The sequence below is a fragment of the Triticum aestivum genome, chromosome 7D (assembly GCF_018294505.1).
Source record: "Triticum aestivum cultivar Chinese Spring chromosome 7D, IWGSC CS RefSeq v2.1, whole genome shotgun sequence".
Classification (NCBI taxonomy): Eukaryota; Viridiplantae; Streptophyta; class Magnoliopsida; order Poales; family Poaceae; genus Triticum; species Triticum aestivum.
The window spans coordinates 297,379,197-297,396,426 of record NC_057814.1 but is presented as its reverse complement, the minus strand read 5'-3'; the positions used below and the strand labels follow the sequence as shown (position 1 = coordinate 297,396,426).

Sequence of the window (17,230 nt, the reverse complement as noted above, 5' to 3'; positions counted from 1 at the left end):
CTATTTCCTTGTTACATTATTGAGTGATCATTGATCCATCTTCAACATCGGTCAAGGTACATTTGGTATAGTTCTTCTCTTTCTCCCACTCATATTTTCTCGAGTCTTGTGATGGATAGGCAAGGCATTTCATCTCCGCTCGTTGCTATGCTTCTCCTATAGATCTTGCGTGATCGTAGGTAATTTTTTTGAAATACTACGTTCCCCAACAACCTCCTCCGTTACGACCACCGCCGCGGCCGCCGCCATGACCAGATCCACCACGACCACCGCGAGTAGCGGCGTGGGTAGAGGAGTGGGAGGACGAGTTGCTGCCCTCGAACATGGCGAGCCTGCTTTCGAAGCTGATAAACTGGGAGTAGAGCTCGCTGACCTCGATGCGATCGGTTCTGGCACAGATCAAGGAGACAAACGACATGTAGTCGTAGTCAAGCCCCGCGAGGATGTAGGAGACCATGTCATCGTCGTCGAGAGGTTTCCCGGCTGAGGCCATCTCATCACCGAGCGCTTTCATGCACCCGATATATTCAGCAACGGTGGAGCTGCCCTTCTTGGTCATGGACAAGGCAAGCCTTGTGTTCACGACCTGTGCTTGAGTTTGGGAGACGAACATCTGCCTGATCACAGTCCATGCTGCTGCTGCCGAGGTACAGTGCGCGACCTGAACCATCACAGGAGGTGAGATGGAACTAAAGAGAAAGCTCAAAACCTGGGAGTCCTGGGCCTTGGCGATCTCATATGCTGGGTTCGGCACATCAGTAGGCTTGCCGTCCTTATCGGCAAGCTTGGGTGCTGGCTCCTGTCGATCTGGGTCAAGGTAGGAGATGAGCTGCGTGCCGCGAATGGCTGCCAGAGCCTGCGCACTCCATACAAGGAAGTTAGAACGGTGAAGTATGTCGGCGATCGGGATGAGCGTGGTTGTGGTGGCGGCGGCAGAGCTCGAGGAAGACATGCTTGCGAGGATGTGCTTTTTAGAGGTGGTAGGCTCTGAATACCATGCAAACGTGCGGTTAAGCGTATGCCTAGCAGGGACGCGTTGCTTGTTTATATAGCCATAGGCTAGGGTTACAAGATTCGGTAGTTAGGTCGTGGATTGATCCCCAAGTCATCTATACAGGGATAAGGATCGATCACAACAACCTAACTAACCGGGGTACAACACGCACGCATTCTTTATCTCTAATGTATATATGGTTTATACATACACCGTATATATGTATAGATATCCTAACAACCCCTTGATCTTCATGCCGCTTTTTCTGCCACGTATCAAGCTTGCGTCTGGTACGGGATGCGATTAGATCGCGCGGGCCCATGGGTCAGCCACTCGGAAGTGGGACCATAAAGGGCGTCGCTGCCGATGCGAGGCACTATTCCCTCCATTCACCTCTTTTCTCTCTGCTTCTCCAACTCGCTTCTTCCTGCTCTCCACGCCTCCGCCCAACCCTCTCGAGCTCCGCCGCCATGGTGAAGGACAAGACCGCGGCCCTGGAGCGTGCGAAGAAGGCGATGACGACGACGAAGGGCAAGAAGATGGCGAGGGGGTCATCATCGCGGTTCGGTCTGCCAGCTAGTTGGATCCAGGGGGACTGGATCCGCTCCACTATCATGAAGGAAGACCTAGAGAATCTCGCCGCCGACGGCCTGATTGCTCATGGGTCCTGGAGGTTGCTAGAGGGGGAATCTGAGCCCCAGTCGCGCGAGGGCGAGCGCGTCCTCCTCACCACCCACGTCGACTGAGGTTTCTCCCTACCCCCGCATCCATTCTTTCGAGTTTTTTTGAACTTCTTCGGTGCTCAGATCCACCACTTTCCTCCGAACACAATCTTGTACCTTGCCGCATTTGTTTAAATGTGCGAGAACTTCCTTGCATGTCAGCCACACTAGGGTCTGTTCAAACACATTTTCACTTGCCGATCTCAGTCGGTGAAGAAAGCCAACCCAGATGACGAAAATACGCATGTGATCCAAATGTGTGGGGGGTTAGGGGTCCAAACGAGAGGTAGGAGCACTTTCCCCCATGACCTTTCTCGAGTCAGTTAGAGGATGGCAGTCGACTTGGTTTTACTGCAAAGACATCCCGACTCCCGGTCAGTCGACCGGCCTCCCCCCTTTCACTCTTGATAGACTCCGCCAACCTTCTTCACTGAAAGTAACCGTGGTGGAGAAGGTGAGGTGTCCATGTTAGTCGACGCGGTCGTTGCATTAGTCCAGGGAGGTGTGACTGGCATGGATCTACTGGAGGTGTTTCTCAGTCGACGCATTCAGCCTCTCCAAGATCGTGACCACCCAATGTGGATGTACTCGGGCGTCGATGACACCGCTCGGGTCCACCCGGAGGAGGTCGCCGAGGAGATGGTGGCTCAGTGGCTGCGAAGCATCACTGGTAACAAGGATAACCCTCATGGAGCCAGAAGGATCTTGCCATTCGACGCCAACAATGCTCCAGATGAGGTTAGGCTCAATTTACCGAGTGTTTTTTCAATATGCAATTGCTCTTGAATCCGACTGATACTTGTAAGTTGTGTCTTGTAGGTTTTCACCAAGATGTACTCACTACCGAACGGGGAGCAGTACCAAGAAGGAGTAGAGAGTGATGGTGAAAGAGCTGATTTTGAATATGCAGACGACAGCGAAGATTACAACGAGGACTCTGGCAGCAACAAGGAAGTCGACTCGCCGCCCCAATCTGAACGATGTTCCAAACAGTCGCAAGACCCTGCGGGAGGACGTGGCAAAGCAGTTCCGTCGAGTGCGAATATTTCGAAGCGCACTCGGACATCAACCCCAAACCCAGTAGAGAAGGCCATGAAGCAGACCAAAGTTGTTCCACCCAAGCCTCGGAAGGCCCTGCCCAGGATTAAGGTGGCCGTGCCCGTTGCTTCAATGTAAGTGCTTCTTTTCCTTATGTCTCGTTGCCACTGTGAACTTCTTACTCGCTTGACCGAGTGACATTTGGAACTTTCAATGCTGCTACTTCTGCAACATCTATGGATATCGATGAGGAGCGGGAAGACGCGGAGACTACAGACTCTGCCACCTCTCGGGCAGGTATGATTCCACAGTCATGCTTTTACTCTGTCAACTGTTTTGATGGACGACTGAAATTTTTCTGTCGAGTGTTTAGCAATGCGACAAACATTATCCAGCTTCAAGATGATGACGATGAGGATGTACCTCAAAGGAGTACAGGGAGAAGGGGCAGAGCTTTGAGCAAGAAGGCACCTGCCAGCAGAGCATCTCGTCCGGCATCTGAGCGTATAGTTCAACAACTTGATGATCCAGTATGGGCTACTGTCTCTTTTGTTGATCCTCTGTCGACTGACCAACCTTCGGCGTCGACTATTCAGACTTCTGGTCCGACTGCACAACCTCAAGCTCCAACCCCACCGGCCACCTCATCAGCTCCATTTGTTATGCATCACGTCCCGGAGGACCAAGTAGGAGCCGCCAAGGAAGCCATGATCCAGGCGGCTCTGATGATGGACCGACTGAAGGTGGTGTCTGACACCAGCAAGGCTGCGTACGACGCCAGCTCTGCCCTCCAAGCCAATGTACGAGTAAGTGAGATTGCAAGTTGATTTCCGATTGGCTTTTCCAGCTTGATCTTTGCTCTGTTAGGATACACTGCCTGAAAACCGCTGCTTTATTATTCGTAAGATGTCCGTTTTGGAACCTTTAATGTGCATCTATCATGGGTCTGTTCCTTGCATCTGTACACCCACTGGGTGTTTTTTCATAGCTGAGTAGCTCTTCCACTCGAGTTTAGACAGGTCGTGTCGAGTGAGATCTTGGTCCAGTGGGGGCACGCTGAGTGCACCCACTGGGTGTAGTCCTCGAGACCGTTGCCGACTGCGGGCAGTCGACGGTGTTCTGAGAACATTTTTTTCCTCCACTCGGGCTGGGCGGACCATGCTGTCAGGACCCCGATTCCAAGTCACATCGATCTAGCCGGTAACACCTCATATCACTTTGCGGCCTCACACACGGTATTCCCACGGGTGTCGCCTTACCATGGCCCGGGACCGTTTGCGCCTTTTGGCTCACGTATATGATAGTGTCGCTAGCATCCATATGACAGAGAACCCGGGCCGACATGACTAGTCGTGTACCCAAAGTGCCACTAACTTACGGGGACAGGCATACATGAATCAACATTGAGCATGTCGGTCAGCAGCGTGTGAATCCGGGCTGTAGCACTGGGCTAACAGGACTCCGGGAACCCGGGCTGTAGCAGGCAAGGCAGGACTCCGGATGTCACCGCGTGACATTTCCCCGAAGGGACAGACACAGGAACGAAGTGAATCACATGCCGACCAGTCAAATGTTCCGGAGCAGTAGTGCTGGGCTAGCAGGACTCCGGTGAACCGGGCTGTAGCGGACTACTATGGCTCATGGAAGCACAAGACTACATTTCCCCATAAGAGAGGCTACCAAGGATAAACAACTAGGTTGTCGGATCCCGCACATACCAAGCATTTCAATCATACACACAATATGCTCGATATGTGCAAATACAACATGGCATCACAACAAGACTCTACGACTCAGAGTATTTATTCATTAGGCTCCGAAGAGCGAGATATTACAAACATGGGTCTCATGACCCAACATTCAGAGCATACAAGTCAAAGCACATGCGGAAGCTTAACATGTCTGAGTACAGACATCTATAAATGAAAAAAGGCTGAGAAGCCTGACTATCTACCAGATCCTGCCGAGGGCACAAGATCGTAGCTGAGGTATCAAGCTAAACGTCGAAGTCCACACGGAACTACTAGCGAGACTGACGTCTCTCTGCAAAACATAAAATAAGCAAACGTGAGTACAAATGTACCCAGCAAGACTTACATCAGAACTATCTACATATGCATCGGTATCAACAAAGGGGGTGGTGGAGTTTAACTGCAGCAAGCCAGCTTTGACTCGGTGGCTATCCTAACTACGACCGCAAGTAACTCTTTTGAGGTGGCGCACACGAGTCCACATATTCACCATATAAATACTCCACTATGGATCCCCTCCCGTCTCCCTACGAGAACGCCATCCATAGCACTCACGCTTATCTTGCGCATTTTAGAGTATCCACTTTCACTTGTCTATGAACTGTTATAGGCAACCCAGAAGTCCTTTACCGCGGACACGGCTATTCGAATAGATCATATTAACCCTGCAGGGGTGTACTTCGTCACACACACTCTCACCACTTACCGCCGTTTACACAACATGTACTCGGCAACCTTCAGGCGGAAGCCCAACGTGGGTGTCGTCCACAGCCTACCTAAACACTCAAGTCTCTAGTCCAGGTTTATCGCCAATTCAGGTTCCATCCGCAGGGAGTCCGGCCGAGGTTTCCACATACGGCCCCGAACGATGTGTATAGGGTTCCGAGACACCAAACGGGCGCCCCGCATGCCCGGCCACGTGCCTACCGCATCACAGCCCACCCCTCGGGTCAGCGCTGCCCACGGCCTCCAGCATACTACAAACACCAGAAACTACTTGCAACTCCTGGACAGAGGACAAGGGTGATTAAGAAGCCGAGAGGGTCCATTGGTTTCGGGCCCAATGCGTGGTAGTAACTGTGTCATGGATCACAAACACAGAACTCAGTTCCTGAGGATGGCTTCAATGAGACAACCCACCATGTACTCCCACATGGCCTCTCACCGCTACCTTTACCAAATCGTGTTCACACACTGAGCTCACACACAGTAGGACATGTTCATCACCATTCCAACTCATCCCCGATGAATCAGACCTGACACAACTCTAAGCAATAGCAGGCATGACAAACAAGCATGAATGAGTAGGCACATCAGGGCTCAAACAACTCCTACTCATGCTAGTGGGTTTCATCTATTTACTGTGGCAATGACAGGTCATGCAGAGGATAAGGGGTTCAACTACCGCAGCAAGTAACAGATGAATCGTTGTTGTCCTAATGCAGTAAAGAGAGCAGGAGCGAGAGAGTGGGATTGTATCGGAATGAACAAGGGGGTTTGCTTGCCTGGCACTTCCGAAGATCATATAGCTCTTCATCAGTGTCATCGAACTCATCGTCTGAACCACGTCTATCGAGAGGGGACAACCACCGGCAAACAACGAAGAACACAATCAATGCAATGCAACAATTATGATGCATGCTAAGACATGGCAATATGAATGTGTTTTGGCTAATGCAACTACAAACAGATGGGTTTGGGTCATTTTGAACCAAAGGTTCAATCCCAAACTCAAATTATGAATTTAAATAGTGCCTTATCATGTTTTGAACTAAACAGCATGGCTAAGTTGTTTATACATGCATGAAACCAGTATAGATGGATAGATTGGATTTTTCTGATCATTTTTCATATATAAATCTTTTCAATCTGAGTTATAGATTATTTTCTATGATTTTTAGAAGTTTGCTACATTTTCTGGAATTTTCTGAATTATTTTAAATCCAGAAAACCAATACTGCGTCAGCATGACATCATGCTGACGTCAGCAGGTCAACGGGCCACGGTCTAGGTCAAACCTGACGCGTGGGTCCCGTATGTCAGTGTGACAAGGCAGGAACAGAGGCTGACCAGTGGGTCCAGGTCCACGCTGACGTGGCCAGGTCAACCTGACCTGTGGGACCCGCGAGGTTAGTTTAAACTAGACAAAAGTAAACCCGGGTTAATTAGGGCGTGGGCCCCAGGTGTCAGTGAGATAGGGGGTTAACCAGGTGTCATTAGCGCTAAGCGTCGGGATTAGGCCGGCGGCTAATCGCCGGCGAGGCCAGAGGCGAAGCTGGTGCTCGGGATCGCGCTACGAGGCACGGTTCGAGCCATGGCTGGGCGCTTTGGAGAGCCCTTGCCGGTGCGCGTCGAATGGTGGTGGTGGCTGGGCCTGTGGTGACCGGAGTCGACGGCGGCGAGCTCTTTTGCGGCCGCCGGAGTTCGGGTGGGTGCGGGGTTAGCGCTGCGGCTTGCAAACAAACTGGCTATCGCGCTAGCGTTGCTCTACGGGACATCGCGAGTGCAACGGACGCACGCGCGGGGCCATTTGGTCGCCGGAGCCACGGCGGCGACGAGCTCATGCGGCGGCGAGCTTCGGGCACGGTGGCTAGTCTAGCTAGAGCTCGAAATCGAGCACGGGAGTAGGGGGAAACGGTTTAGGGGCTCACAGTGATTCCGTAGGGTAGGTCAGTGGCCTCGGGGACGGCTTTGGACGAGGCGGATCGACGCCGGCGATCTCCGGCCAGAGGCGGCGGGGACGAGCTCGATGGCGACGCTTCCGGGCGTCGGGGCTTGCTTCCTTCGTCGAGGAGACGTAGGAGACGATGGCGGTGCTGCTGGACATCCTAGCTAGGCGAGGGGGGGCTCGGTGGCCACGACGAACGGCGACGGTGGCGACGGCTCCGTTCGGTGGTGCGCGCGAGAGGGAAGCAGAGGAGGGGTTGGGGTCCAGGGGGGAGAGAGGAGAGGCGCAGGGGGCGAGGGGGAGTGCGTGGCACTCGGGGCTGGCTCCAGAAGCGGCGGAAGCAGGAGGTGGCACGGCGCGCGTGGGCGCGCACGGCGGCCACACGCCTCTCGTCCTACTGGCGAGAGGTGGGAGATGACTGGCAGCGGCGCTGGGCTGGGCCGGCCAGGTGGGCTGGCCAGCTGGGCTGCGACAGGTGAGGCCAGGTAGGTTTCCTTTCTCTCTCTTTTTTTATTTGTTTCTGTTTTCTATTATTCTGTAGTCTTTAGGGCTTTATTAAAAATACTTAGACACTTCCAAAAATCATGAAACTACTCATGATCACTGTTGGGAATATATCCTACAGTAAACATTTTAGTTTATGATTATTTGAGCATTTAAAATATTTAATAGCATTTAAATGCCCAAATGCAAATAGAGTATGATTTAATCCAGAGCCCAAATATGTCATGGAAAAATGTGCATCACCTCTGGTTACTGTTTCCAGCATTTTCCAAGAATGATGAACATTTTTGAAAGCCATTTGGATTTACTGGAAATATTTTGGTTGAACCTAGTGAATTCCTTTAATGCTAGGGTTTAGGCAATCCCCATTTCAAGTTTCTTTCAAAGTTTAACATGATGCACACATGAAGTTAGCCTAGTGCAATGTCAGAAGCTAGGGATGTGACAACTCACCCCCACTAAACAAGAATCTCGTCCCGAGATTCAAGACGTGAGGTAAGAAGACAGAGGGGACACAAACTAACACAATCTTCATGATCCAATTGCTCATCTCGAAGATGTTGATTCATTGCATCACCTTGATCTCGACGTCTTGCTTTGAGAACTACATCCAACATAACAACGAATAGAGAGATAGAATTTTAGAAGAATCGATCTTTCTGAGATTCGAGCAACTTATGATCATCTTAATGATCACAAGATCAATTCACGGAATGAGTTATAGAAACATCTCTGGAGCTGAGAGGCAAAACATGCATCAGGGTGATGGGAAGAGACAGATGGTGAAAGTTCAAGTTGGTAGGCAACAATTCCACGCTTGGGTAAGATGGGACAAGAGTTCAAAGTAGCGAGGAAATAATTGCTACGATTCCATAACGGGGCACCTTAGGGAAGGTGGCTCGTAGAAATATTCCCTTAATTGGCAAAAAGAATTTCTTTCGATACGAAGATCATTGAAACTCTTTGTACCAGCCTATGGCAATCACAATCGATCGTTTGGCGGAGTCCAAAGGAATGGCATATCCGGATTAAAATGGATGATGCGGACTACCTTGTTGAAGACAACGCAAGGGATGATTTGCTTGCGCGTGCTCTCAAGAACTTGAGCATTTCCATATTCATCAAGGTTTTACCAATATCCGTGTCGAGGATCCTGGCAACACAACTTACTACCATGATGAATGGTGATGGATGATGCAGATGCAAAGGAAGATAACACCTTCTAGGATTTCACCTTAGCGAGGCCAAGGGGATGAAATCTGAACGATCGACCGAGAGACATTTAGTACTCCGCTTCTAATGTTCTCCTTGATGTGCTAGTGCAACCCATTTATTAAAATGGTTTGGTACGTAGAACATCAAGTAAAAGGTCGGACTTCGGGAGCACAAGAATCCATAAGGAATATCTACGGAAGTAGAATCTTACGAAATCCTTATGGAGAGGTGGCCAACTTCCTCAATCAAGATACTATAATAATAGGTCTTCCGGTTGGGTGTGTTGGCCACGACATCCACTCTACCGGTTACCGAGAGACCAATATTATAGCTCTTGGGAAACGTTCCAACCATCACATCTGCCCGAGATTAGATCTGGTTGGTGGCAGGATATTCCAGACTCATCGAGTCTAGGAAGAAAAATGAAGGTTTGCAACACAAATCGACGAGATGACGTTGCGAGATTCTCAGGGGATGAACTATGATAGCAAGCTCCAAAACATGAGCTGGTTCTGCTACAACATGTGAACACGCTGTCCCAGACAAGCATGACCACATAGTAGTCTTAGAATAAAACACTACCGAGTTCTGATTAGGAACCATCATTGCGGAGAGCGAAGTCATGCGCATGTACCTTTGGGTCCTTAAGGAATAGCACTTAAGAACTTCTTTTCCTTGAACAAATCAATCAGTGGCTTGGTGTGCTAGGGATTCATATAGAATGAAGGTTGCAAGTCTCCAGACCAAAGAATACTTCGCACGTGTGCATGACTGACTTGGGATGATTCCAGAGGAATCGAAACAAACTTTCTCAAGTTCACGGCGGCAACTTGCATCATATGCACGTGAACTAGAGGAAGTCACTTCTTCCATCAAAACATAAACTTCATGAGCTAACACGAGGAAGATGCTTTCAAAAGTTTCCAACGCTAACTTAGATGTTCAACCAAATCATGGAGGAGATAAGGATGTTGTCGATGGGCTCAACAACAAACCATCTAGGCTTCCATATAGATGGAATTCCACAATTAAGTGAACACGGTGATAGCATTGGTCAGACCAAAAGATGTAATGGTGTATGCTCGAGGAATCAACCACGAGTAAGACAACATTACGAACATCGTTGGTTCTGATTTGATTTGATGATAGCCCATACTCAAATCAAAGTTTGGTTAAGATGATAGGTCCATTAATTGATCACGAGGACCAATCGATGAAGAAATCATCTTTCTACAACACACAACACAAGATATCCCTTTGGAAATGAACTAAGTTAGACAAGTTTTTATCTTCCAACTCTCCAAGTTGTTGTTTAGCTTGACCAACTAGCTCAGGGGTATCCAACACAGATTCTTGGAGAATGGGTGGTTTGGAGGAAAACCAACATGATCACGAACTCAACATAGCGGTCAGGTGACAACCTGGTAATACATCCGAGAAGATATTCGGAACATCACGAACCACCGATATGTTACTAAGCTCGAGAACGATCTTGCTTTTCAGAGCAAGACGATATGACCAAATAAGCAAGGACTGACACTATCCTAACTCATTGATCGAAAAGTGCACCGGGAATAAGGACTGGGTAGCACGATCAACCTTAGGATGTGATTCAGTAACCAACACGCTAAGGATGAAATTATTGTCCTTTAACTACCAAGCAACGGAGTTGCTAGGAGTATTGATTTCACGCATCACGATTCACTTGTCGGTGTTCTGGTTACAATAACACGGGACCAAGAAATGAGTGATGATGGCGAGGAGTATCACTGCGTCAAGAATTCATAAGAGGTGGTGCAATTCCTACGATATTCTCGACATAAAGGGGGTAATACTCGAAGGTAGAACAGAACAAAAGCTGGTTAGGCATTTGATCTGCGGAATACAACTACTTTGACCCAATCCCAGAGATGGACGAGGTACTGGAGTTTGTTTCTCCTAGTCATTCCGGATTAGAATGGCTTGACAGACCACAAGAATAATAGGCATCGATAACACAAATGCACAATTGCTCCTGACTATCAATTGATAGACGAGGGCCAGAAAATAACTAAAGAGGGACAACCCAAAGGAACATATGTTTTTTCTGAGTTGTGGATGCATGGATTAGTATGTCGAACAAATTCAACATATTTCTTCCGGATAACCCATGCCGAGGAGGAAGGACTAGCAGAGTCACAATATGAATGGAGTACTCCTCAAGAGCACTCTAGTTGTGATCTTTCGGTTCCGCGAGGAACTTCTTCCATAAGCAGTTCATGGTATTAGGAAGAATGATATACCACGGACCTCGAAGACTATCACAAGGGTTACTAATATCCTAAAGGAACGAGCAAACACTAGCTACACGAGTTAAGTAGAGTGAATCATGGGTTCAAGAACCCAGAAATAGAATGCCTACTAACTAAGTGGCATCACGGGATGCTTTCAAGAATAATGGCCAGAATCATCACACTGGGGATACAAAGCATTGCTAGATTACTGAGTGGTTCTCTAAAACGACTGGGGTCATAATAATAGCTCCAACATATATTACGAGGTAACGAAGTACCTTAACACACTGGTCAGTGTGATTAATCTGGCCCAAGGAACATCGGGAACGGAAAAAAAGGATTTGCAAATGCATCAGACTATTTAGAGACCCGGGATGACTCGGACAGCATAACGGCTGTAAATGCTCAAAAAGATTTAAGACATCCTGCAAAATGGTGGCGTAACCACTCGATCATCACAATATCAAGAATTTGAGGCCAGCTATGGATACACGGAAGTAGTAGGAACTGAAATGAAGCTTGAATCCAACAGTCCTATGAGTCTACGGATTAGTAACACGTGATCCTGATAGAAAGATAAGAAGCCTAGTTCTTAATCCCCGTAGAAGAGAAGAGGGTGACTCAGATCAGAAGGGCATAAGGTAAAGGAGTAAAAAGAGGCTTACGTTCCCTCCCACAATCAATTCCCTTATATAACTAAAGCATTTCTAGACTCAACTTCGACCAGTTTGGCTTGGTAAACCTACAGGCAGTCAGGCTCTGATACCAACGCTGTCAGGACCCCGATTCTAAGTCACACCGATCTAGCCTGTAACACCTCATATCACTTTGCGGCCTCACGCACGGTATTCCCACGGGTGTCGCCTTACCATGGCCCGGGACCGTTTGCGCCTTTTGGCTCACGTATATGATAGTGTCGCTAGCATCCATATGACAGAGAACCCGGGCCGACATGACTAGTCGTGAACCCAAAGTGGCACTAACTTACGGGGACAGGCATACATGAATCAACATCGAGCATGTCGGTCAGCAGCGTGTGAATCCGGGCTGTAGCACTGGGCTAACAGGACTCCGGGAACCCGGGCTGTAGCAGGCTAGGCAGGACTCCGGATGTCACCGCGTGACATTTCCCCGAAGGGACAGACACAGGAACGAAGTGAATCACATGCCGGCCAGTCAAGTGTTCCGGAGCAGTAGTGCTGGGCTAGCAGGACTCCGGTGAACCGGGCTGTAGCGGACTACTATGGCTCATGGAAGCACAAGACTACATTTCCCCATAAGAGAGGCTACCAAGGATAAACAACTAGGTTGTCGGATCCCACACATACCAAGCATTTCAATCATACACACAATATGCTCGATATGTGTAAATACAACATGGCATCACAACATAACTCTACGACTCAGAGTATTTATTCATTAGGCTCCGAAGAGCGAGATATTACAAACATGGGTCTCATGACCCAACATTCAGAGCATACAAGTCAAAGCACATGCGGAAGCTTAACATGTCTGAGTACAGACATCTATAAATGAAAAAGGCTGAGAAGCCTGACTATCTACCAGATCCTGCCGAGGGCACAAGATCGTAGCTGAGGTATCAAGCTAAACGTCGAAGTCCACACGGAACTACTAGCGAGACTGACGTCTCTCTGCAAAACATAAAATAAGCAAACGTGAGTACAAATGTACCCAGCAAGACTTACATCAGAACTATCTACATATGCATCGGTATCAACAAAGGGGGTGGTGGAGTTTAACTGCAGCAAGCCAGCTTTGACTCGGTGGCTATCCTAACTACGACTGCAAGTAACTCTTTTGAGGTGGCGCACACGAGTCCACATATTCACCATATCAATACTCCACTATGGATCCGCTCCCGTCTCCCTACGAGAACGCCATCCATAGCACTCACGCTTATCTTGCGCATTTTAGAGTATCCACTTTCACTTGTCTATGAACTGTTATAGGCAACCCAGAAGTCCTTTACCGCGGACACGGCTATTCGAATAGATCATATTAACCCTGCAGGGGTGTACTTCGTCACACACGCTCTCACCACTTACCGCCGTTTACACAGCATGTACTCGGCAACCTTCAAGCGGAAGCCCAACGTGGGTGTCGGCCACAGCCTACCTAAACACTCAAGTCTCTAGTCCAGGTTTATCGCCTATTCAGGTTCCATCCGCAGGGAGTCCGGCCGAGGTTTCCACATACGGCCCCGAACGATGTGTACAGGGTTCCGAGACACCAAACGGGCGCCCGGCATGCCCGGCCACGTGCCTACCGCATCACAGCCCACCCCTCGGGTCAGCGCTGCCCACGGCCTCCAGCATACTACAAACACCAGAAACTACTTGCAACTCCTGGACAGAGGACAAGGGTGATTAAGAAGCCGAGAGGGTCCATTGGTTTCGGGCCCAATGCGTGGTAGTAACTGTATCATGGATCACAAACACAGAACTCAGTTCCTGAGGACGGCTTCAATGAGACAACCCACCATGTACTCCTACATGGCCTCTCACCGCTACCTTTACCAAATCGTGTTCACACACTGAGCTCACACACAGTAGGACATGTTCATCACCATTCCAACTCATCCCCGATGAATCAGACCTGACACAACTCTAAGCAATAGCAGGCATGACAAACAAGCATGAATGAGTAGGCACATCAGGGCTCGAACAACTCCTACTCATGCTAGTGGGTTTCATCTATTTACTGTGGCAATGACAGGTCATGCAGAGGATAAGGGGTTCAACTACCGCAGCAAGTAACAGATGAATCGTTGTTGTCCTAATGCAGTAAAAGAGAGCAGGAGCGAGAGAGTGGGTTTGTATCGGAATGGACAAGGGGGTTTTGCTTGCCTGGCACTTCCGAAGATCATATAGCTCTTCATCAGTGTCATCGAACTCATCGTCGGAACCACGTCTATCGAGAGGGGACAACCACCGGCAAACAAGGAAGAACACAATCAATGCAATGCAACAATTATGATGCATGCTAAGACATGGCAATATGAATGTGTTTTGGCTAATGCAACTACAAACAGATGGGTTTGGGTCATTTTGAACCAAAGGTTCAATCCCAAACTCAAATTATGAATTTAAATAGTGCCTTATCATGTTTTGAACTAAACAGCATGGTTAAGTTGTTTAGACATGCATGAAACCAGTACATATGGATAGACTGGATTTTTCTGATCATTTTTCATATATAAATCTTTTCAATCTGAGTTATAGATTATTTTCTATGATTTTTAGAAGTTTATACATTTTCTGGAATTTTCTGAATTATTTTAAATCCAGAAAACCAATACTGCGTCAGCATGACATCATGCTGACGTCAGCAGGTCAACGGGCCACGGTCCAGGTCAAACCTGACGCGTGGGTCCCGTATGTCAGTGTGACAAGGCAGGAACAGAGGCTGACCAGTGGGTCCAGGTCAACGCTGACGTGGCCAGGTCAACCTGACCTGTGGGACCCGCGAGGTTAGTTTAAACTAGACAAAAGTAAACCCCGGGTTAATTAGGGCGTGGGCCCCAGGTGTCAGTGAGATAGGGGGGTTAACCAGGTGTCATTAGCGCTAAGCGCCGGGATTAGGCCGGCGGCTAATCGCCGGCGAGGCCAGAGGCGAAGCTGGTGCTCGGGATCGCGCTACGAGGCACGGTTCGAGCCATGGCTGGGCGCGTTGGAGAGCCCTTGCCGGTGCGCGTCGAATGGTGGTGGTGGCTGGGCCTGTGGTGACCGGAGTCGACGGCGGCGAGCTCTTTTGCGGCCGCCGGAGTTCGGGTGGGTGCGGGGTTAGTGCTGCGGCTTGCAAACAAACTGGCTATCGCGCTAGCGTTGCTCTACGGGACGTCGCGAGTGCAACGGACGCACGCGCGGGGCCATTTGGTCGCCGGAGCCACGGCGGCGAGCTTCGGGCACGGTGGCTAGTCTAGCTAGAGCTCGAAATCGAGCACGGGAGTAGGGGGAAATGGTTCAAGGGCTCACAGTGATTCCGTAGGGTAGGTCAGTGGCCTCGGGGACGGCTTTGGACGAGGCGGATCGACGCCGGCGATCTCCGGCCAGAGGCGGCGGGGACGAGCTCGATGGCGACGCTTCCGGGCGTCGGGGCTTGCTTCCTTCGTCGAGGAGACGTAGGAGACGATGGCGGTGCTGCTGGACATCCTAGCTAGGCGAGGGGGGGCTCGGTGGCCACGACGAACGGCGACGGTGGCGACGGCTCCGTTCGGTGGTGCGCGCGAGAGGGAAGCAGAGGAGGGGTTGGGGTCCAGGGGGAGAGAGGAGAGGCGCAGGGGGCGAGGGGGAGTGCGTGGCACTCGGGGCTGGCTCCAGAAGCGGCGGAAGCAGGAGGTGGCACGGCGCGCGTGGCCAGCGGCACGGCGGCCACACGCCTCTCGTCCTACTGGCGAGAGGTGGGAGATGACTGGCAGCGGCGCTTGGGCTGGGCCGGCCAGGTGGGCTGGCCAGCTGGGCTGCGACAGGTGAGGCCAGGTAGGTTTCCTTTCTCTCTCTTTTTTTATTTGTTTCTGTTTTCTAATATTCTGTAGTCTTTAGGGCTTTATTAAAAATACTTAGACACTTCCAAAAATCATGAAACTACTCATGATCACTGTTGGGAATATATCCTACAGTAAACATTTTAGTTTATGATTATTTGAGCATTTAAAATATTTAATAGCATTTAAATGCCCAAATGCAAATAGAGTATGATTTAATCCAGAGCCCAAATATGTCATGGAAAAATGTGCATCACCTCTGGTTACTGTTTCCAGCATTTTCCAAGAATGATGAACATTTTTGAAAGCCATTTGGATTTACTGGAAATATTTTGGTTGAACCTATTGAATTCCTTTAATGCTAGGGTTTAGGCAATCCCCATTTCAAGTTTCTTTCAAAGTTTAAACATGATGCACACATGAAGTTAGCCTAGTGCAATGTCAGAAGCTAGGGATGTGACACATGCCAAGTGGGAAATCGAACCAGTGGGGGCACGCTAAGTGCACCCACTGGGTGTAGTCCCCGAGACTACTGTTGAATGTTTGATTCAGCAGCAGTCTTAGAACTCTTTTGCCGTAGCAATCTGATCTTGCACTTTTTCACTCGGAAGTAACTGATCTTTGTTTCTGTCTATTAATTTGCCTTGTTGTTGATTGCAGAAATTTTGTGAGCTTGGGACCCAGTATGTTGCCTTGGAATGGGAGAAAATCCAACTCAAGCTTGATCTGGATCTGGCCAAGGAGAACCTGAAGAAGGCTCAAGATGAAGTGGCAATCATGGGAGGTAACAACTTGTCGACTGTATGCCTTGTTATTTTTCCTTTCCCATCCTCTTTTGAGACGAGTGAGTGATCCCACTCGAATAGATGTGCGTAGTGAAAACCGTCAACTCCAAGCCCGACTGAGGAATGTTGTTTCTTTAGACAAAATGAAGCAGGCCTTGGAGCATAAGGACATTGATCTTGTGGGGGCGCAGAAGACGGCGCGTGAGAAGACTGAACTAGCTGACAAGAAGCTAGATTTAGTCGGCAAACTGGAGGAGGAGAATGCCAAACTGAAGACCGCCGTTGACGAGGCGAAGAAAGAAGCTGTGCAGCTGAAGCAGGAGAAGGTGGTCCTGGCTGACAAAGTGGGGGCGCTCACTCGAAAGAGGGATGAATTGGAGGTCTATCTGGGAGGTCTTGCCAAGAAGATGTTCCTCATGCTCGAAGGTACCTTTCTTCATCCGACTAGATTCAAAGAACTTCCTCACAATGTTGCTGCCAATTCATTACTTTTCTCGCCGTGCAGAGTTCTGCCAAAATTTCGAGGAGGAAACTGGGCGGATCGAGACGGGTTTGGACCCCATCAACTCTCCTGTCGGAGATGAAGCCGCAATGAACGTGCTGCGACTGGAACCTCGCCTTGCCAGCGTCTTGGACTATATCAATCGGCTAAAGGTCGCACTGACTCCGGTGGACAAGGAGCTATGGCCAGAGGACAATCTTCGAAATGAACTTGAGTCTCTGATGACTCGCCTCAGTGACATCCATGGTCGAGTGCAAGCTTGGAAGAAGTCACC

General features: G+C 49.4%; 1 pseudogene; it reads right to left on the bottom strand.

The window, feature by feature from the left end:
* Positions 1–336: 336 nt before the first annotated feature.
* Positions 337–475, bottom strand: LOC123171713 (uncharacterized; annotated as a pseudogene).
* Positions 476–17,230: the final 16,755 nt, after the last annotated feature.